A 24,785-nucleotide genomic window follows, 5' to 3' on the forward strand; every position below is an offset into this window, starting at 1 on the left:
TGGCAAACTTGTAAATAAGTCCAAGTTCACTACCCTTAGAATCATGGCCGGCCCTAGGGTATTTTTGGGCTAATTAGGCCTTTGTGAATCATTATTCATTAAGTTGTCATACAACTTAAGTCAATGGGCTTGACGTTCGAAGCCCATTGGGCCTTAATGTCCAAAACTATCCCGAGGTCTTTAACGAACTTATTCGTTTGATTAATTAACATATTAATTAATCCTTGCCATAAATAAGTGATTAAACCATTTAATCATTCTTACAAATCTCCATTGTTTCTTCAATCTCCACCTTACACGGTGTGCGATCCATTAGGTTCCTTTTAGCGAGGCAGTGGGCGATTAAAACCATTTTATATCGATTGTGAATTGAAACTTACATTCAATTCTCCTTTTAGTGATTACACACGTTTAGGGCTTCCACAAACCATGAGTGACACCTTGCAGCATATCATGGTTACCCAAGCTAATCAGAAGAGGTAGAGAAAACCTATTCAGTTTGGGATTACAAATGCAATACGGTCTTTCTCTAATACAATACTCTTGACCACATTGTTTGGTTTGATAGTTTATTTATTCATGTCTACTATCCAATGTGATTCGTGTGCTTATATGATTACCTTGAATGTGATTTGGAACGCATTCCTAAATCTCATCCATACTCTCCCCCAACAGTTTGAAGGTTAGAGATCCCTTGTTGCGCATTCACTTGCCTCCACGGCTAAGTGGCTTAACCCCAACGATGCCGTGGACACTCCAATGGAATGACGTTTGACATAATCAAAGATCAAGGACTTAACCACAAGACAACTGTGATGCCTCAGGTCAAAGGACTACTTTGCATTATCCCAACCATTTGTTCTCATGTGACATGAGTATGAGAACTCTTCGTTGATCGCGTTCAGTGAACTCATTCTCTACTGAGCACCTACGTACTTGTCTTGATGTCCCACACACCAATGACTCGAGACTAGTCACTCTCCCTGAAAGAAGACATAGCACGTACCGATCTTGACGGACTGTCAATGCCCAATTGACAATCCTATGATCAGGAACATTTAGGATGTGTCTACGAAAGAATGGTCTCATGAATCTAACTTCATTAGATTGCATTCTCCCAATCACATATTCCTTGGACTTTATCGTTTAAGCATATAACATTTATATGAGACGGCTCAAACAATAATATTTTCCCTTTATATTTAAACTAGATTAGTTTAACATGTGAAATGTCCGTAAAGTATCATCATATGATTGGCTTTATGGCACATTTCCAACAATCTCCCACTTGCACTAGAGCCAATCAGCTTAATCATCTGTGATGATACCTCTTCTGTGGTCATTTCATAAATGGCTGAATAGTAGGCCTAGACAATGGATATCTATATGTTATCCATAGAAGCAACCTTGAGAATAACGACGTCACCATTATACATGATTCTCAATCATGTGGTTCAGTCTCTCATATGAGTTCGGATCTTGATGAGACCTTGATTCCCAGGCTTGAGCTATCGCCCCATTAGTGTCATAGTGTCAGTACACTAGATACACTTTCTGGTTGGAACCGAATAGAGAGTTCACTAAATGAACTTTCCCATCCAAACAACATTGTTGCAAACTTCTATATGGCAATATATTTTGCATTCATAATGGAACACACTAAAGTCATTACTTTAATGTTTCCATCCAAATATCTCTTTAGTCATAATAAAGAGATATCCGTTTATCTCTTCATTCATAATGAAGAAACATCCAATGATGGATTAGATTCATAATCTAATACATTTACGCTTCCTTTACGTTACTCTAATTCTTCCTCATTCTTTGAGGAATCTATCCTTTAGTATTTCTTAAATACTTAAGGACTCACTTGACAGTTGCCATGGTTCTGATCCTGGGCTTGCACTGATATCGTCTTGTACCTTTCCAGGTACAACTCATATCAATGTTTTGCATATAATATGAAATACATAAATCGCCTTTGTGCGTATGCATAAAGGATTCTATTTACGCATTATTTCTTTGGGAGTTAAAAGGGCACGTTCCCTTTGAGAAGGGCAACTTGCTAGTCACACTAGAGTCATCCTTCTAATTGAAGTTTATCATCATATGAGAAACTTCCTAGCAACTTTTGTCTATTATTAGGGATTGATATAATCAAATTATATCTTGAAATCTATCAATATAGATTTCCATCCCATGTATATAGACTATGTCTCCCATATACATTCTATCGTTATAGAATGCTTAAAGTCATAACTTTAACGAAGAAATATTCTTTTCACTTCCAAAATTAATATATCATATATATATATTCATACATATCACATATATATTTATATATATATATATATACAAATTTAGGAATATGATTAACTCCCACTAATCTTTTGTAAACCTAGTAAACAAAAGATTCATTTACATCTTTATGAGAAAGCAAACGATTTGACCTTTCTCTCATAAGACGCTTATAGCTCCCACTAGCTTGCTAAGATCCATAATGGATGGATCTCTACAACTTACATGTCTTGTGATTCATATTTTTAGACATATATTATCAAGACTATCTTAATAATGGTTTCGGAAACCTATATTATGTCCAAACATTGAATCACCATTTAATTGTAGCTAGCAATCTTCGAATTAATTGAAACTAAGACTACGTCAAAAATGGTTCCTTCAAAGTCAACCATTCTCTTTGATTGTAGTCACCTTAAGCTACCAATTAGCTTGTGAAGGTTTCATTATTTCGGGTCAAATGGTACTTTACCATTTCCTTGAGTATATATCATATATATACACTCATTGTAGTCATAAGGATTTTCATTCTTAGTTCTTTCGAATTAAGAGGTGCAACTCTATGACTTAGTCATAAAGTTCAAAAACCATTCAACTGAGACGGTTTATAAATCCTTATCGACTACCTTGGAGCTTGAGGTATAGGAACTAGGTTGTTATATTTGTTGATTACTTTCTTGTCTCTCAAAGAACCATTCTTTGAGTTCTATCCCTCGTTCATTTGCTCTTAGGCAAATCACATTGTAGGATTACAATGAACTACCCAACAAAACAACATTTGTTAGTTGGTATATAGAAGCGATATCCAAAAGTTCATTTAAGGATATCCCACAAGATTGTTATCAAACAAATATTGCTTATTAGCACACAACCCCAAATCTTAACATGTTTTAAGATTTTGTCTTTCTTTCCAACTACATCTTATGGAGTCATGAAAATATTGGAAGATCTTCTAATTGACAATCATATTGTCTTAGAAGTATATATCCTATATATGGGTAATAGATAACAACTAACGAACTAAATCTTATTCGAGTTCGTTCTTCTCCTAATGGAGAAATACATTATCTTATGATGCTATTTTCCTTGATATTTTTCAAGGAAACTCATCTAAAGTGTTACCTTTCCTTGGATCAAATCTAAGGAGGTAAATACTTTAGATGTCTTAGTCATCAACTTACATTTCTTGAATTCTTTGAAACATTTTGCAAAGTATTCGGGCTTGTGTTTATTCAAAATAAACTATAGTCCAACCGAGAGTGATCTTCGGTGAATGTTATCCAACATGAGTAGTATTATGTTTGTGGACAAGTGCCACTAACATCTAAGTGAATTAACCTCAACAACTTTGTGATTCTTTCTTCTTTCCAAAAGAATAAAGATTCGAACATTTCGCCTCTATATAATTTTAACAAGAAGGTATTGGATCCGGATCTAACGATCCAAAGCGTCCATCTATGACCAACTCGTAATTTATGTTTTAGAGGTATCACAACTTTAGTTGGGATTAGTCACTACCTTGCAACCTTTTGGGTTTTAAGCATCATTATTTTCTAAACAGTTAACACTACCATATTATCTCTACTATAGAGATAATTAATTAGATTACCATAATCCAATCATTGATTAATAAAGAACATTGTTTTGTCAAACAAAAAATTTATCCATTTCACATAGTGACGGAATTTAGTTCCTTAAAATTGGAATATAAAGACAATCTTTGTTTTTCCAATTTCTTTGGTAGTTCATATGAGGAAGTAAGTACCATCTGCTTTCGCAGAGATCTACATTTGATTCACGTTTCGAATGTGAAGTACTTTCTCTTCTCTCATTAATCTTCTACTTCTTATTAGTCACACTTTTACAACGATTGTAAAACATAGTTACTAATACGGAATCAAGCATTCAAGTAGAAGAACCAACTGTTTCGAACTATTCAAGAACAATTTACAACACCTTCGAAAGGTGTGTTCTTGACACTTACAAGACATTTCTTGTAAATACCCTTTCCAATGTCCATCCTTTCATAAAGAAAGTTTGTTCCCTTGGAGTTAATTTAATCTTCTTCATTTGACTTCTCCTTTGACTATAATAGTCATGGTCCCTAAACTCCCACTATCTCTCTTGAAACTTATTTCAATTGTGTTATACACATCAAACATTTTGGAGAGCATGTGGTTATTGTTCATTTATATAGTTTACAATAAACTTAATGAACCATAAGGATAGGGACACAAAGGTGAAGTCCTTGCCTAGTTTCCGTCTCATTAAGTGGTTTATCACTTCAACACTTAATGATTCAAAATCATTATAAGTCCATGTTAATGGACTATTTTTGTCAACCAACCATTATGTTCTAAACATAATTACAAACCTTCAAGAGTTGTACAAGGCAACTCTCATTTCTTCATACAACAAATTGTAAGTGAAGAATCATGGCATATTAAGTGTCCATGCCTTTGTGCTTTCTTCTCAAGTTCTTTGTTCATTTAACAAAGAAACAAGCACTAGTGTTTGCATTGACTAAGGGTTGTTCAAAGCAAGTATTATTTCTTCATACAACAATTTGTAAGTGAAGAACTAATAACACTAAAAGTGTCCTTGTCATTATGCTAATCTTCGTAAGTTCCTTTGTTCATTTAACAAAGGATTAAGCATTGGTTGTTTGTGTTGTCCTCTTCATGATAGACTTATCTAACATGTTCTTTCAATGATACATTACCAATAGAACAATTTTGAGGATGAGACTACTTAGGTACATATACAATCCATTTAAGACAATCTTTGGGATTGTGTTACCAAGTCCAGAAACTAAAGCATTCGGCTTTTCTTTGTCAAGTTTTGGATAGCGTTTGCAAATATATTGGTAAACAAATACATAACGAATATAAATTGATTGATTTTAAGCCATCTAATTCGGGTCTTTAAATCAAATAGCACCACCCACTATTTTTGGCAAATTCCATATCCCTCATTGGAATTCGAGAGTTTTGGAGGAAACTCTTAGTTGGTTATGGGAGGCTCACTATTACCAAGCCCACCTCAGAAGAACTCCATATTGGCTAGCAACAATAATAATGAGATAGTACGCTTACTCATTTGCAACTAATGCAAGTACCCATCTTATTTGGCCTCTAGAGAATGATGCCTCAGAAGAACTCCATATTGGCACCATTGCACTTAGTTAAGTCATTCCCACCATGCTAGTTCAAGTAGGGGTTCAAGAATGGCCTCAGAAGAACTCCATATTGGCCATACTCGTTGCCTACTTTCACTTCATCATATGTTTATAGGCTTCTCCTGAATGTAAGCACATACTTTGCAACCCCAGAACTGGACGAATACATTGTATGAGTCACAAACGATTGAAGCCTACCACGGTGGAAGGCCACGAAAGAGTGTTCAAAGCACTCTCATGCTTTTCAACTTAATATTGGTTTGGTTGAGGGTTTTAGGTCTCATCACATATAAACATACATTTTAATCTCTATTAAAACTATTTGGTCCTATTACAACTATTGGTCCATATGATTGATTTAGTTGTATATAATACTCCCACTATGCTTATAAAACGATTTTTAAAGCAAGAGTATATGATACTACTAACATAACCTTTGCATTCATTTGATGGACTATATAGTTGCCTTAGGGCCTTAGGATGATTATGAACCTTTGTTTAGATTCAACACGAGCCTTGTGTTGAATCTCGGTCTAGGGATGGTGATTGATTTTAGTTACGCGTTTAATCACATTAAGGCGTGTTGTCTTAGGGGCGTTGGACCCAACTACTTCATTTTCATGCATATCATATAAAGCAAGAAAGAAGTACATCAAAGTAAAGGTGAGCTTATGCTCATTACAACATTTGCATAAAACAAATTACTTTAAAGTAAAGAAGAGCTTAAGCCCTTTTACAACATTTGATCAAATCAAATTACAACCAAAATCTAATCTACACATTCCCATGGTTCAAACAAATTTGAAACGGCCTTTCACATAGCTCAATTATATTAGGCATAGGTTCATAATCACCCTTTAATTAATTAACACTTTAACTAATTAAATTCAATGCAACATTTTCATTTGGTTTTTGTATCCATAAAATTGATTTAAATGGAGCTAAACAAAATGAAAATCCAATTCTCATTTAAAGAGACAAAACAATTTTGTTCTCTACCTAATTTGGGCCATCATGCAATAACCACAACTTTTGGGCCATAAAGCAATTAACCTCAACTTTAGGGCTATATTGCAAAACTTTTGGGGTCACTTTGTAAAGACACAAAAGTCCACTACTTCATGTAATTACACTAGAACCCAAAATTTAATCAATGCAAAAACTTCATTAAAGGAGCAAAACAATTTGTCCTTTAGCGTTTTTGGACCTAAACGTAAAAACGTAAACCTTTGGGCCAAAGTGCAAATACACAAAAGTATCAAAACTTTATGTAATTGCATAAAAGACCCAAAAGTACTCCCATTGAGGGATGGCCGGTTTTTAGAGAGGGAAAGGGAGTGGAGATAAGTCCACAAAAATTTGGAAAATTTTTCAACAATTTCATAAAGCCTTGCAAGTGGAATTTGTGACATAAATTCATGCAAGTGATGTGTGTGTAACAGAAGTACTTCTTACACACCTATCACCATTTCCATCACCTTACACAATTTCTATCACCTTAAAACATTTGATAAAGCACAAAACAAAGACTTTATGAAATAAATCAAAACTTCGAATCAAAACACAAACCTTTTTGTTCTTGGCAAAAATGTCAAGAACAATGAAGAACACTCATGAAAAAACTCAAAATTTTCCATGAACATTTTTCACCCAAAAACATTCCAAAACCATTCAAACTTTAGGGAAATAAAATCTAACCAAACTAGGGTACATAGGGGTTCCAAAAGTCACCTTAAAACACTTTTAACAAGTCAAACAAGAACCCAAAAATCCACCCTTTGGATTTGGCCGAAAATCCCCAAAGTCATGGCACCAAATTTTAGCTCCAATATTCATGCTCATATGAACTACATCTACAACATTTGAGATGGCAAATTTTCTAACAAAATTTACATTCAAAGAAACAAGAATAAAGCTTGTAACAATTACAACTTTTAAATCACAAACTATGAACCACAAAACCCAAAAGGATTCACCAACTACTAGACCTAGGCTCTGATACCACTTGAAGGAATATTTTTTGAAAACAAGTTCATTTAAGCAACATCAATAAGCATGCAATTAACAATTAAAGGCGGAATCATGGTTGCATGCACTTAAAAACAAAACTTTAACCAAGAAATTCAAAGCCTAGTAGATTGGTGAACCAAAACTCAACTCAAAACAAAGTGAGTTGAAATTTATACCTTTGTAGATTCCTCTTTGCATAAGCAAAGGCTAATCACCCAAAGAGAGGGCATTCATTCCTTGCATCTAAAATCTATGGATTTGGATGGATGAATAGGTTTCTCCAAGTTCCCAAAATTGAGAACCTCTAAGTCTCTTCACCAAGGAGAGATTGGAGAAGAAATGAGTGACCTTGGAGTAGTGGGATTGCAAGATGCACCCCCCAAGGTGGCCGGCCTCTTTAGAGAGAAATGGAGAGACAAGTTCTCACCAATTTTCTCCAAAACAAACCCTAATGAATTTTAGGCTATAAAGTCATATTTATACCTTTATTCATTTGAGTGGCAAACTTGTAAATAAGTCCAAGTTCACTACCCTTAGCATCATGGCCGGCCCTAGGGTATTTTTGGGCTAATTAGGCCTTTGTGAATCATTATTCATTAAGTTGTCATACAACTTAAGTCAATGGGCTTGACGTTCGAAGCCCATTGGGCCTTAATGTCCAAAACTATCCCGAGGTCTTTAACGAACTTATTCGTTTGATTAATTAACATATTAATTAATCCTTGCCATAAATAAGTGATTAAACCATTTAATCATTCTTACTCATCTCCATTGTTTCTTCAATCTCCACCTTACACGGTGTGCAATCCATTAGGTTCCTTTTAGCGAGGCAGTGGGCGATTAAAACCATTTTATATCGATTGTGAATTGAAACTTACTTTCAATTCTCCCTTTAGTGATTACACACGTTTAGGGCTTCCACAAACCATGAGTGACACCTTGCAGCATATCATGGTTACCCAAGCTAATCAGAAGAGGTAGAGAAAACCTATTCAGTTTGGGATTACAAATGCAATACGGTATTTCTCTAATACAATACTCTTGACCACATTGTTTGGTTTGATAGTTTATTTATTCATGTCTACTATCCAATGTGATTTGTGTGCTTATATGATTACCTTGAATGTGATTTGGAACGCATTCCTAAATCTCATTCATACTCTGGCCAGAGATTCTAAATCATATCATAGAGTATTCTCCCCCAACGGTTTGAAGGTTAGAGATCCCTTGTTGCGCATTCACTTGCCTCCATGGCTAAGTGGCTTAACCCCAACGATGCCATGGACACTCCAATGGAATGACGTTTGACATAATCAAAGATCAAGGACTTAACCACAAGACAACTGTGATGCCTCAGGTCAAAGGACTACTTTGCATTATCCGAACCATGAGTTCTCATGTGACATGAGTATGAGAACTCTTCGTTGATCGCGTTCAGTGAACTCATTCTCTACTGAGCACCTACGTACTTGTCTTGATGTCACACACACCAATGACTCGAGACTAGTCACTCTCCCTGAGAGAAGACATAGCACGTACCGATCTTGACGGACTGTCAATGCCCAATTGACAATCCTATGATCAGGAACATTTAGGATGTGTCTACGAAAGAATGGTCTCATGAATCTAACTTCATTAGATTGCATTCTCTCAATCACATATTCCTTGGACTTTATCGTTTAAGCATATAACATTTATATGAGACGGCTCAAACAATAATATTTGCCCTTTATATTTAAACTAGATTAGTTTAACATGTGAAATGTCCGTAAAGTATCATCATATGATTGGCTTTAGGGCACATTTCCAACACCACGTACATCTTGTGTTTACTTTCCTGTCTCTATCCATTTACATACTTATCCACACTAATGACCAGAGCAATCTAGCGAAGATCACAAACTTAATACTTTCTGTTGTACCAAAGTCGTCACTGATTTTGTGCTTCAAAAATCCTTAAGTCCTTACATTTTTACGTTGGTAATGGATGAGTTAACAGGACATATTCAAGATGATATTCCTTGGTGTATGCTTTTCGCAAACGATATAGTGTTGATAGATGAAACTCAGGATGGGTAAATGCGAAGCTTAATCTTTGGAGAGAAGTGTTGGAATCTAAAGGTCTTCGCCTAAGCCGATCAAAGACAGAATATATGGAGTGCAAGTTCAGTGCAAATGGAGGCCAAAATGAGTTAGGGGTGAGGATAAGAGATCAGGAAATACCAAAGAGCGACCATTTTTCGCTACCTAGGATCTATCTTGCAAAAAAACGGAGAATTAGATGGAGATCTCAACCATAGAATACAAGCTGGATGGATGAAGTGGAAGAGTGCATCCGGTGTGTTGTGTGACCGTCGTAGGCCACTAAACCTCAAGGGAAAATTTTACGGGCAATCTACTTTTCCAGATATCGAAGAGGCATGTACTTTTCCAGACGTGTCAACGCATGTCACATGCACACTCAGCCTTGCGGAAATTACGGGCAATCTGTCGAAGATTTCTTGTGAAGTAGAAGGCACGTGAAATTTACTGTTAAATTATCAAAAGGTTGCCAACAAGAGTGAAAGAATATTACCGGTTATTAATTCCTATAAATGTCAACCTTCACCCTCCATTGCAAGGCAGACATACATAACCTTTCTTCATCTCCGAGAATGCCTTCCCAACGAAGCCTCTCGAGTCACTCAGTGTTTCTTATTCCTTAGGGTACCTCTATAAACAACTCATCTAAAGCAAAAGTATTTCATATCATGAAGGTTGAAAGCAATAGTATCTCATATCATGCTTTCTCCCTGTCCTTCTTCTTGTCATTGTTTTCATTTGCAGGACAAGGAGAAAGAGAGCAATCAGCCAGCACTTGGTATCAATCTTCTGATCTGGAATCGATTGCCTGGAACCCCTTCTTGATTGCTTACCTAGCCCTACTCTCGAGTACTCATCTTCAACATCTTATGCTTCCTCTTCATCTACCACATTTGCCTGGGGAACAAATAAGGGAAGTGAAAATGATACCTCGAAGCATGTGGAGACAATGTGTTAATTCATCATCAGCTAAGGACAATGAGAAAGAAAGCAAGAGGTGGACACTTGGAAAGATTGAAGAAAGAAACAGACCATCACCTCTACCTCGTGCCTGCCTGCCGTGCAGAAGAAACAAGCAGAGAAGAATGCAGACTGCACAATCAAATTAACCCAGCAGAATGAGTCTAATTTGAAACCAAGGAACTCTGATATTCCTCGCTCAGAATTCCAAACCAGTTTGAGATCAAAGCTGTGGAAAGTCGCCAAGATCATCTATCTCCAAAACCAGATTTGCGTTCTTAAACTCTACTCTGTCTGGTTTTTACTTTACCATACTTGTCATGTTTATTCGTTGGTTGTTTGTTTGCTTGTTTTTGTGTGAGTTTATGCTGGAAACATTGAGGACAATGTTTGATTTAAGTGTGGGGGGGGGGGTAACCAAGTTGTTTTGCATGAAATTCGTAGGAGTTTATCACCCATTACTTCTAGTGTTGTTCCTTGCTATTTTTAAGTGTTTTAAGCTGTTTTGGAGTGTTTTAGTGTGTTTTGACATAAAAATCTGAAAATCTCATAAAAATTTGAAAAATTGTTTTGAAAAACCCAAAAAGAGTTGTTTTTTTGTGTTTATTTATGTCTTAGGGTACCTTCCAACACAATGATGAGGATTTGGTTTTTAATTACATGACTGTTAAAGAGAGTTATAAACATGGATAAAAATTTGATTTACTCTTTGGTGTATGCTTGGTTGTGGTTATAATTTATGAATTCACATGCAATCATAAAGAAAAAAATCAGTTTTTGTAACATGCTTGAAAGAAGGAACTCAAATGAACGCTACAACCTTGTGAGACTTGAGCCTAAACGTTTATTTGGAGAGTTAATAATCTGTGCATCATTGTTTTCTAAAGTCGTTCCATGATCTCATTATTCTTTGCTTGGTTGCTACTTAGAAAGCGTTTCATCATTTAGTTCCAAATGCTAGAACTCATGCCTATTTCATTCAAAGCATGCTATTGATTTGCATAACACATATTCAAGATGAAGTTGTGTAGTGACCACCAAAGCCAAATTGCCGTGCCCCTATTTCATTATGTGTTTAAGTTTAACCTCGTTGAGCCTTGTTAAGCCTATGTCTTTGTTAACCCACATTATCCTTACCTAGCCTAGTTTTAGGATCATCCATACCCTTGTTCTTGAAGCATAGTAAAGCATGACCTAAAATGAACTCCTTTTTGTTCAATGTATTGTAGAAAGCAAGTGTGGGGGAAGTGATTTTTGTGTGTGTGTGTACCAGAGTCTTTAATAAGGCAAGGGTAGAGAAAAGAAAAAAAAAATATGAAAAAGAGCTCTAAAGTGTTGTTTGTTAAAAAATGGTCCAAAACATTGAATTCGGCCCTAAGTGTTGCATGAATATTCCCTTTGTATGTAAAAGTTGATTTTGCATTCTAAAGTGAATTCCAAGTGTCTATTTCATTGCTTTGCTTGCTATCGTTTTAAGAACGTTTGTTATTCCTATCCTTTCTTTGTTAGCCATTACCCCCAAGCCCTGTTACAACCCTTGACTTCAATCTTGAGTGTTGTGCGTTTTAATTTGTGGAGTTCGAAATTGGTATGAGCATATGGTGTCACTGGTTCTCGCATCTAAGTAGTAGCATACCATTCATGAGATCATATCTAAACATGCTTAATAACTCCAGAAAATTGATTCCTTTGTTATAACATATGTGAGTCCCAGTCTCTACTGTAGGGTGTGTAGTCAGAAAATGTGTGTGAAAATAGAAAATATCTTGTAAGGAGTTGAGCAAATTCTCTAAGGCATGTTACTACATTCAAAACATTGTTTTAATTGGTTAATTGTGAACTAGTAAGTAGTGACTGTGATTAAGTTTGTGCTCAAGTGTGAAGATAACCAAAATTTGTGGGAATGATGATTTTTAACATGTCATGTGCATTGGAAATCCCTGAGGCAAATGTTGGAAGGTTACGTTGTGTTTTGTTTGTTTTGTTTCGTTTTGTTTCTTTTGTTTTGCTCGAGAACTAGCAAAAGCTAAGTGTGAGAAAATTTGATAGGAGCATATTTATGCAACTTAGTTAGCTTGTTTCTTGGCATTTACTTAGTTTAATTCTAGTTATTTTAGTACTTTAAGCTATTTTTGTGTGTTTGTAGGTTCAAATAACAAAGTTAGCAACAAAGTGCTATTTGGAGCATTTTGGAGCATTTTTGGGCCAAGATTGGATAGTGCAAGCCTGGAGACATGAGGATGAACGATTTTTGAAGATTTGAAGGCTAGATATTAGCATGTGGGTGTGCAAGTGTGTTGACCTACAACTACAAACATTCATCCACTACACCCATTACATCCACTCATTACCACAACACTCACCCACTACACCCATTACATCCACTCATTACCAAACATCCATCTACTACACCCATTATATCCACTCATTACCAAACACTCACACACTACACCCATTACATCCACTCATTACCACAACAATCACCCACTACACCCATTACATCCATTCATTACCAAACATTCACCCACTACACCCATTACATCCACTCATTACCAAACATCCATCCACTACACCCATTACATCCACTCATTACCACAACATACACCATTACCACCTTAATTAGATGGTGGTCATCTCCCTAGCCTATAAATACATCTACCCTTCACCATAACAAAATGGGAGGAGATCCATCCAAAGACACATTCACACGGACAGTTTAGGGAGAAGGGAGGAAGACACATTTTGCCGCAAGGCAGAGTCTTTTCTTCTTAACCATTCTACACATTCCCACAACAAAAACACAATTCCATGCACCGTCATTTCCTTTTCCTTGCCATGACCTCCATCCAACCTAAACACATTCAGCCATTCCCTTCCATATATCCATACGCATCCATCAAACCACACCTTGTGCTGCAACAAAGAGAAGAAGGAGGACCCTTGGACGTGCTTGCCATTCAAGTTGGATTGTTGAAGCGTTTTTAGGTGTTTTCATTCTTTTGTTTTCAATGTCTAAAATTGTTTATCTTTGCTTTGTGAGTATGAGGAACTAAACCCCCCTTAGCTAGGGGGAATTCAAAACCATGTTCATGCTTGCAATATGATTTAATTACTTTCAGTTGTGATTCATAAGTTGTGAATTCAATCTACTTATCCATTTGAATTAAAACTGATTTATGTGTGTTGGTTGAGAGTGCACGCTTAATTTTCATGCATAAATCTGATGCTAGGATATAAGGGAGTTTCACCTAATCGTTATGAACTTATATTCACAAGTAGTGAAGGTTGCTCGTCACAACCGTGTTAAGTAAATTATTGGCATAAGTTTCATGCAATTCATAGTTACAAGTGTTTCGTCAATGCTTATGATTTTCATAGAACTTAATGATTCTTGCTTGTATCTCTATTATGCAATTCATGTAGGGAACTTGTGGGGAATACTTTGGGTTGTTGTATGCAATCATCCAATTCAATGAAATTAGGAAAATCTGAGGGTTAATTAGTGCAATTCACAGTTAATTTAGGGCGTTGAGAATTCATAGTTTATTGAAAAGCAACTGGAAATCGTTTTGTTTGTAAGTGTGTCATGTGTGAAGAAGAACCTCCTAGCTAGCCTTCCATCCATTCAATTTACTCAAATTCGTGCAGATTTCATTAGTTCTTTAATTTACTTGTTTTGGTTTCAAATTCGTCAAAACCAAAACCTCGTTTACCTTGTTGAGTCATATTAGTTAGAAACTGATTTAGTTTGTGTTTTTAAGTATTTCGAACCAAGTTAAAACCAAAATTCGTCCAAAAGTGTGTTTAGAGTCCAAATCTGCCCAGTTTGTGTTTTTAGGCAGATTTGAGTATTTTTAGCTTGTTTTGAGTTCTTTTAGTTTGTTTTGAATTCTTTGAGTCTAGTTTAGTGTTTTTAACTTTGTTCATATGTTTTTAAGTCAGTTTAGAGGTTATTAGCAAGCCCTCCTAATCCTCGGTCTAGAACGATCCCTACTTACATTCTTTACTACAATTGATACAAGAGGGTTTAATTTGTGTGTTAAATAAATTTTCGCATCAGTTGCTGCCCTATAGAGAAGCAGCCGACAACCCCAAAAAAGAATATGCTACCCCCATTTTGTTAGCAACCATCCATCAAAGTTGTAGTTATTATATTAGCTTTAAGCTTTGTATATAGAGGAAATTAATCACTGTATTTCTTTTTCAATTTGTTTTTTTTGGTGTGTGAGGGTAATTGGGTGTATTGAGGTTTTGGGTTCTGAGATTGCCAAACACTTTGTAAACACTCATATTTGGTTGATATTGGATTATCGGTGAGCTTTTACTGCTCTGAGGATGTACTCCAGTCACACTGACTGCTGAGGAACCTTGTTAAATCTTGGTGTCATATCTATTTTGTTTTTGCATTTCATTTGGTATATTTTCTGTGAGTTACCTTGAGGTTGTTTCCAATTGGTTTAGTGTTATCTTAGCCAAGGTCCTGAAACACTAGGCGCTAGTCGGGCGGCGAGGGGGCATAGCGCCTAGGCGGCTAGGCGGCAAGGTTCTAAAAGATGCTAGGCGCTAGTCGGGCAGTAGACTTGGGCCTAATGCCTAAGCGTACTAGGCAGATTTAAATAAATCTATTATATTTCGTGTAAATATATGTCTGCTTATACCTAAAATATATATAATTACGTCATAAACAACCAAATAGAATGACATATATATTATGAAGTATTGGAACACAATGAAAACATAGGGAACAAGCATATAATGTGTGTTCATTTAAGTATTCAATGAAGTCTTTTACAATTTATTGAAAAAAATAAAATGCAAAATGAAAGTTATTTATTTTTCACCTACATAAGTTGAAACCTAGATCGGTGCCTAGGCAGGTGTCTTAGTAGGTCTAGGTGACCTTTTTAATTTTCAAATGCCTAGACATTAATCGGGGCGGTGACCAATCGCCTAGATAGGCCCTAGGGGGTACTAGGCTGGGTTTTTTAGAACAGTGGGCAGGGCCTAGGGGCTATTAATTTATTATATGGTGTAAATAAGTGCCTATTTATACTTCAAAAAACACATAATTGCATTGTGGTATGTCAATTGCAAAATAAAATGACATATAGATTATAAAGTATTAGAACATACTGAAAACATGGGGAATAAGCATATAATGAGTGTTCATCCAAGTATTTAACAAGTGCAAAATGATAGTTATCAATTTTCTATTTAAGTGAGAGTCGCGACCTAAGCGGGTGCCTAGGTAGGTTTAGGCGTGCTAGGAGGGCGCTTAAGCTGGCTAGGCAGATGCCTAAGGGGGTATAGCGTACTTTTTTAATTTTCAAACCCCTAGGAGCTAATTGAGGCACTGACCAGCCGCCTAGTGCTTAGGCGGGACTTAGGAGGCGCTAGGCGAGACTTAGACATTGCTAGACGGAGATTTTTAGAACAGTGATCCTAGCACAACAAATTGCTCCAATTCTTCAACCTATCCCTTTACGCACTGCCGGAAAGACCAAATAGCTTCTACCTACCCACTCGGAGTACATAGGGTAAAGTAAGACAAGATAAAGCGTATGAATAAAGTAAGATTTTGTGTAAAGTATATGGGACATATCTAATTAAAAAATTACTCGTAATGAATCAAAAAATGGATAGAAGTGCTGCGAGGTTTATTAAAAACTCAAATGATTGATCAAACACATCGATGCTAGTTGTTCCTATGCATCTTAAAATAGAATAAGATTTTCTCTCCTCCGATTCTCATCTCCTTCCCTCCCCACCTCTTACAGTTTTCTTTTTATCTCTCTCTACAAAAAAATCAATACAAGATGCTGACTTGGCTTGTAATCGTTTAAATAGGAGGGGCGGAAATGGGAGAGAGGTTAGGTCCTCCTTTTAAAATTGGAAAGCCAGCTACGGTTCTAGGGTCCATTTTGCAGTTTTATTGACTAGTTAGAATTATGTTCCAAACTTGGAGTAGGAATATTATTTTATTTTTAAATTAGTATTATTGTTATTTATGGAGAAGGGGAGGATTTGAAGCTGTTATAAATTATAATTTAGAAGAGGGGAATTTCAAACCCGAAACGCATAAAATTTAAACTCAACATTCTATCCATTAGGATATCGAATGACGACGATAGTTGAGGGGCGAGCTTAAATGCTCTTATAGACCTTTCATTCTTTCAAAATTCATTAGTTCAACAATTGAATGCAGATGCAGCAAAACAACCAATTTCCCTACGCTTGGTTTCTCCGCTCATCGCACAAGATTTAGCCGTTAAATTAGATTTAAACGCAGGTTCGCAAGAAGTAACTCTAGAAAATAACCATCAAATATAAGTACCTCAAATGAAACAAAACTGAATTGACAACGTTCATTGTCATTGGGAATTCAAACCAAAACCGTGAAAACAGAACTGTTGCAACTTAATGTCTTTGGCACGGATACTAAAAACTTGACTACTATTTCGATACCTAATAATTCTTGGCCAGTTCTCATCCTTATGCCTTGAGTCGTCCATAGTACTTCTGTTTCTCCTGTGTTGTCTGGAAGCGACCGTGACCAAACTTTGAGGAGGTATCAATGAACTTGAGTTTGATATCCTCAAGAGCAAGACGAGAGGTCTGCTTGAGAAGGGACTGGCGAAGAGTAACAACCCTCTTCTTAGGTCCAACACAGCATCCCTTGATCAGAATGTAGTCATCCTTCACCACACCGTAGTGAGGGAAGCCACCAATGTAGTCATCCTTCACCACATCCTTCTCAGTCCTGAAACACAATAAAACATCAGACATCATGTAAAACCACAAATACACGAACCCAACAAAAACTAAAGAGGAACCCTGAACATACACCAAAATGCTGTACTAACATCACGCAGGTTTATTAAGTTTACTAACCTGTCAAACTCAGTAACAGCAGTGTGTGACTCCTGCCCAGTAAATGAGACTCTAGCAAGATGCCAGGCCCCAATACAAGCCACCTTCCTCAGACCCCTATGAGTCTTGTGAGGAAGACGGGTTACGCCCCAACAAGTAACAACACCTTCATAACCTTTACCCTTTGTGCCACCAATAATGTCAATCATCTCATCCTTCTGGAAAACAGCATCAATAGGGATTTGCTTCTCAAAGAAGCTTCTGACAAATTCAACTTTCTGGGCAATGGTTCCTCTGTTGACTTGGATCTCCATAAGATGCGCTTTCTTTTGTTTCAAGCCCTTCATCTTCCTAATCTGCACACGTAAAATACAAAGCACAAGTTCATCACTGTAGGATCATAAGGAGGACAAAAAAGCAAGATATAGCAATCATAAGAAACTACTTAAATAAAAAACACGGTTAATTAACATGCACAGAAAACATCAATCGGGATTTCCATGGAACATATTATTACTTGTTTCAATGCAAAGTTGCAGCTATTATAATAACTATATTTGGCATAATATCTTAAAAACAGAGCAAAATAACACGGGTTGCAAATTTGCTTCCAAACAATAAATTCCATCTAGTTGAATAGATAACACCATCATAAAACAGAACCACGTCTTTACGTATTTAAAAAAGAAATTTGTAGTGTAAAGTGGCAGAAGGTTCTATGAAGTAAATATAAAATATCATAACAAACAACAAAGGGTAAAAAAAAAAACAGAATCAATTCCACAAACTCAGTTCAATCTACCTGAGTGTTAGCCAACACACGAATGACAGTAGCATATTTGATAAGCTTCTCAAACTGGGATTCAATACTCTTCTTTCCCTCCTCACTTTCATAGTTCTTTGAGTACTTTGAGAAAGCCTTCTTCTTGGACTTGCACTAGTTCTTGTAGAACCTCCTCTTCACCTCCTCACTCAGATGCTGAGCGTGAGCCCATACCGTGTTCAGAGAACGAAGGCCACATGGTGTCTTCACGTAACCAACAACCACCATGGGAGGAGCCTCAATGATAGTAACAGCCTCGCAAATCTCCTTCTTGTGAAGCTCTAAAGAAATTAAAGGTTCGTTAGAATAAATGGAACTAAAAGTGATACCTCATAACTCATCATTTTCTGCATGCTAAACATCTAGAGACATAAATTTTAGATTAAATAACTAACTGAAATTCTGAACAACTTGAATGCACATGTCAACCAAACAACAACAACAACAACAACAACAACAACAAAGCCTTTTCCCACTAAGTGGGGTCGGCTATATGAATCCTAGAACGCCATTGCGCTCGGTTTTGTGTCATGTCCTCCGTTAGATCCAAGTACTCTAAGTCTTTTCTTAGAGTCTCTTCCAAAGTTGTCCTAGGTCTTCCTCTACCCCTTCGGCCCTGAACCTCTGTCCCGTAGTCACATCTTCGAACCGGAGCGTCAGTCGGCCTTCTTTGCACATGTTCAAAATCACCGGAGCCGATTTTCTCTCATATTTCCTACAATTTCGGCTACTCCTACTTTACCTCGGATATCCTCATTCCCAATCTTATCCTTTCTCGTGTGCCCACACATCCCACGAAGCATCCTCATCTCCGCTACACCCATTTTGTGTACGTGTTGATGCTTCACCACCCAACATTCTGTGCCATACAACATCGCTAGCCTTATTGCCGTCCTATAAAATTTTCCCTTGAGCTTCAGTGGCCTACGACGGTCACACAACACGCCGGATGCACTCTTTCCATCCAGCTCGTATTCTATGGTTGAGATCTCCATCTAATTCTCCGTTCTCTTGCAAGATAGATCCTAGGTAGCGAAAACGATCGCTTTTTGTGATCTTCGCTAGATTGCTCCGGTCATTAGTGTGGATAAGTATATAAATGGATAGAGATAGGAAAGCAAACACAAGATGTACGTGGTTCACCCAGATTGGCTACGTCCACGGAATAGAAGAGTTCTCATTAATTGTGAAGGGTTTACACAAGTACATAGGTTCAAGCTCTCATTTAGTGAGTACAAGTGAATGATTTAGTACAAATGACATTAGGAAATATTGTGGGAGAATGATCTCGTAATCACGAAACTTCTAAGTATCGGAGTGTGGTGTCGTCTTGACTTGCCTTATCTGTCTCATAAGTAGATGTGGCATCTTCTCTGGAAGTACTCTTCCTCCATCCAGGGGTGGTATCTTTAACTGGTGGAGATGCACAAGGTAATGTATCAATTTCACTTGAAGCTTACTTGTAGTTTCAGGCTTGGTCAAGCGCGATACAAACCATGTAGTAGGAGTCCCCCAAGTCGCCGAGCTAGGGGGTCTGCTGAAAGAGGTGACAGACAAGGTAAGCAATCAGAGCTCCGACTGATTGTTCACCTTCTCCCCATCTTGCAGCAGCATGAAGGATAAAGAGAAGAAAAATGAGAAGAGATGATATGAGATACTTTTGCTTTTGAAGAAGTAACTTTCCACAGGCTTATTCTTGAACTGAGCTGGAGGGTTTTCTGGTTTCCTCCAGAGTATAAGGCCGACTGAAGAATTTGAGGGTCAAAACAAGTCCATCAAATCTAGAGTACGTTCCACCCTGCTGATATGGGATACTTTTGCTTTTGACAGAGTAATGAATGTATCGGCACGTGTGCTGTTACGCTTGTCTCCACATGCTTCCTTGTATCCTTCGCACTTGCCCTATCTGTTCCTCAAGCAGATGCGGAATCTTCCCTGGAAACATAAGATGTTGAAGATGAGTACTTGAGAGCAATGCCAGGTAAGTAATCAGGTAAGGGGTTCCAGGCAGTCAGTTCCTGGCTGGAAGCTTGATTCCAAGTGCTGACTGATTGCTCTCTTTCTCCTTGTCTTGCAGGTAAAAATAAGGCCAAAAGAAAAGACAGGGAAAAAGCATGATATGGGATACTCTTGCTTTTAACCCTGATGATATGAGATATTCTTGCTCTAGTATAGCTTGTTTGCAGAGGTATTATCGGGGGGAAAGAAAGCTGAATATTTCGAAAGGCTTCGTTGGGAGTGCCCTCTCAGATATGAAGAAGGGTTGAGCATTTTTGCAGGTCTGCCTGTCCGTTGGGGATGGAGGTCGACATATATAGGAGTCTCCCTAACAACAAGTAGTAATGCTATTCCTTTACCCTGCTTGGTCATAGCACGGTAGTGGGAGCTGCCAGTTTCACATGTTTTAACTCTGTCAGAGCACTTTGAAAAAGTGGTCTGTGGTATCTGGCTCTCGAGATTCGGAGAACGATGCCTCTTCGATTTTTTAGAAAGCAATCATGCTGGGGGTATGACTCTCGAGATTCGGAGAGCAGTGTCTCTTCGATTTTTTAGGAAGTAATCATGTTGGGAGTCTGGCTCTCGAGATTCGGAGGGCGGTGCCTCTTCGATTTTGGAGCAAGCAATCTTGTTGGGAGTGTTGTCTCGAATGTGAGTAAAGGTTGGGCATGTTTGCTAGTCTACCTTGCCACGAAGCACAAAGGTTGACACACAGGGACTTTCCAATTATCCAGCAATGGTACTGTTCCTTTACCCTCTCTTCGATTTTGAGAAAGTAGTCATGTTGGGAGTCTGGCTCTCGAGATTCGGAGGACGGTGCCTCTTCGATTTTGGAGCAAGCAATCTTATTGGGAGTGTTTTCTCGAATGTGAGTAAAGGTTGGGCATGTTTGCTAGTCTACCTTGCCACGAAGCACAGAGGTTGACACACAGGGACTTTCCAATTATCCAGCAGTGGTACTGTTCCTTTACCCTTGTGGGTAATAATATGGTAGCTAGACCTTCAAAATTTATGGGTCTAAACTTTGTTAGTGCTGTTTCTTTGCTATTCTTTTACCCTTCTTGGTCAGAGCGATGTAGTGGGAGCTGCAAGCTTCACGTGCTCAACTTTGGCAGAAAACTTTGGCAAAGTTATTTGTGGTACCCATGAGCTATTGTTGCGTATGGGAAGTGGGTGATTGAACAGTAAGATTCATGTGTTTTCTACTTCCCCAGAAGTCTTTGACAGAATGCCCATAATTTCCGCAAAACTGAGTGTGCGTGTGACAGGTGCTGACAAGGCTGGAAAAGGCTGGAAAAGTAGGTGCCTCTTCGATTTCTGAGATCGGCCCTCGTGGTCTCTGGGAAGCCCAGCTTTTGAGAAAGCGAGCGCCTCTTCGATTTTTGAGATCGGCCTTCGTGGTATTTGAGCAGCCCAACTTTTGAGAAAGCAAACGCCTCTTCGATTTCTGAGATCAACCCTCGTGATCTCTAAGCAGCCCAGCTTTTGAGAAAGCAAACGCCTCTTCGATTTCTGAGCAGGCGCCTCTTCGATTTCTGAAGCTTCGTCGAGTGCAGATTTTTATAGGGGCTGGCATTAAGTTCCAAAGCACACTTGAATCTCCACCAGTAGAAGCTTCATTCTTGCACTTCTAAGATCTTGATTTGTCCGACCTCTTCTCTCTTCAACACCTTTGAAAATGTCTGGCCCCTCCGACCGTCGTTTTGACTTGAACCTTGTTGAAGAGGCAGCCCCGCCTTCTCCAGACAACATATGGCGCCCATCCTTCGTCTCCCCTACTGGTCCTCTTACCGTTGGGGATTCCGTGATGAAGAATGATATGACCGCTGCGGTGGTGGCCAGGAACCTTCTCACTCCCAAAGATAACAGACTACTTTCCAAACGGTCTGATGAGTTAGCTGTTAAGGATTCGCTGGCTCTCAGTGTTCAGTGTGCAGGTTCTGTGTCTAATATGGCCCAACGCCTATTTGCTCGAACCCGCCAAGTTGAATCATTGGCGGCTGAAGTGATGAGTCTCAAACAGGAGATTAGAGGGCTCAAGCATGAGAATAAACAGTTGCACCGGCTCGCACATGACTATGCTACAAACATGAAAAGGAAGCTTGACCAGATGAAGGAAACTGATGGTCAGGTTTTACTTGATCATCAGAGATTTGTGGGTTTGTTCCAAAGGCATTTATTGCCTTCGTCTTCTGGGGCTGTACCGCGTAATGAAGCTCCAAATGATCAACCTCTGATGCCTCCTCCTTCTAGGGTTCTGTCCAGTACTGAGGCTCCAAATGATCCCCCTCCGGTGCCTTCTCTTTCTGGGGCTCTACCGACTGCTGAGACTTCTCCTAAGCAACCTTTGTGAAGGCTCCCTCTTGTGTGCTTATTTTGACTCATGTATATGTACATATTTGTAGCTTATCGGGGATATCAATAAATAAGCTTTCCTTCATTTCAACGTATTGTGTTAAATACACCAAAGCCTTCTTCGCTAAGTTCTTTGAATTTTCTTTTGTTAAAGCTTGTATGTTGAAGCTTTCTGAGTGGAGCATGTAGGTTGGGGTAGTGTTCCCTTAATTTCCCGAGTGAGGAAAACTTCTCGGTTGGAGACTTGGAAAATCCAAGTCACTGAGTGGGATCGGCTATATGAATCTTAGAACGCCATTGTGCTCGATCCTGTGTCATGTCCTTCGTTAGATCCAAGTACTCTAAGTCTTTTCTTAGAGTCTCTTCCAAAGTTTTCCTAGGTCTTCCTCTACCCCTTCGGCCCTGAACCTCTGTCCCATAGTCGCATCTTCTAATCGGAACGTCAGTAGGCCTTCTTTGCACATGTCCAAACCACCGTAACCGATTTTCTCTCATCTTTCCTTCAATTTCGGCTACTCCTACTTTACCCCGGATATCCTCATTCCTAATCTTATCCTTTCTCGTGTGCCCACACATCCAACGAAGCATCCTCATCTCCGCTACACCCATTTTGTGTACGTGTTGATGTTTCACCGCCCAACATTCTGTGCCATACAGCATCGCCGGCCTTATTGCCGTCCTATAAAATTTTCCCTTGAGCTTCAGTGGCATACGACGGTCACACAACACGCCGGATGCACTCTTCCACTTCATCCATCCAGCTTGTATTCTATGGTTGAGATCTCCATCTAATTCTCCGTTCTTTTGCAAGATAGATCCTAGGTAACGAAAACGGTCGCTCTTTGGTATTTCTTGATCTCCGATCCTCACCCCTAACTCGTTTTGGCCTCCATTTGCACTGAACTTGCACTCCATATATTCTGTCTTTGATCGGCTTAGGCGAAGACCTTTAGATTCCAACACTTCTCTCCAAAGGTTAAGCTTTGCATTTACCCCTTCCTGAGTTTCATCTATCAACACTATATCGTCTGTGAAAAGCATACACCAAGGAATATCATCTTGAATATGTCGTGTTAACTCATCCATTACCAACGCAAAAAGGTAAGGACTTATGGATGAGCCTTGATGTAATCCTACAGTTATGGGAAAGCTTTCGGTTTGTCCTTCATGAGTTCTTACGGCAGTCTTTGCTCCTTCATACATATCCTTTATAGCTTGGATATATGCTACTCGTACTCCTTTCTTCTCTAAAATCCTCCAAAGAATGTCTCTTGGGACCCTATCATACGCTTTTTCCAAATCTATAAAGACCATGTGTAAATCCTTTTTCCCATCTCTATATCTTTCCATCAATCTTCGTAAGAGATAGATTGCCTCCATGGTTGAGCGCCCTGGCATGAACCCGAATTGGTTGTCCGAAATGAAACAAAAAGACATCTTTCCAACCCTAGGGATCAACTTCATTCAAGTAAACTTTTCTATCAAACACAAAAGAAATCTTGAAATTAAGGAACTATATCATATATGGGAAACCCATCAACAAAATATGTGACCTAAACAGATGTTGGTTAGAAAGTCACATACTTGATCGAGGCTTCTTGACATCTCTGACAATGTGAGTCATTCCAGCCTTGTAACCGAGGAAAGCAGTCAGCTTGCAAGGTTTAGATGGGCCATCCTTGGGGAATGCCTTCACTGCAAATCCAAAAAATGCACAAACGAGTTTGAATGATTTATCATCAAAATATCGCGACATTAGTTATAATATCGCGATATGACATCCAAAAATTCTTAAAATTTTCTGAAAAGTCTCAATTTTGAGACTAAAGGGATTCGAACCCCCTCCCATTTGAGTCCTTAACGCCTTAACCACCATATCACTTATGTTGTTGTGATAATATGCTACTATATTTATATATATTGTTTTGTTTTGAATTCTTTTTACAAGAAACAAATTTGCACATATTCCAAATTTTTTGTGGTATTATATTTTAAATTGTGTCAATTAATTACTTAGTCAATGGCATGTGGTTTTTAATTTTTCTATTTTTTATTTGGTCACTTACATAGGGCTGGAAAAAATTCCCGAAAATCCCAAACCAAACCGAAAAATCCCAAACCAAAACCATCCTGAAGTTCGGGAATCCCATCCCGAAAAATACCGAAATTTTCGATATGGGATTGGTTTCCAAATCCCATTTGTTTGGTAAT

General features: G+C 38.1%; 1 pseudogene; it reads right to left on the reverse strand.

Annotated features, from left to right (window-relative positions):
* Nucleotides 1-16,829: 16,829 nt before the first annotated feature.
* LOC126595993 (60S ribosomal protein L3-like) lies at nucleotides 16,830-24,201 on the reverse strand (annotated as a pseudogene).
* Between the last annotated feature and the right edge of the window lie 584 nt (nucleotides 24,202-24,785).

The sequence above is a fragment of the Malus sylvestris genome, chromosome 13 (assembly GCF_916048215.2).
Source record: "Malus sylvestris chromosome 13, drMalSylv7.2, whole genome shotgun sequence".
Taxonomy (NCBI): Eukaryota; Viridiplantae; Streptophyta; class Magnoliopsida; order Rosales; family Rosaceae; genus Malus; species Malus sylvestris.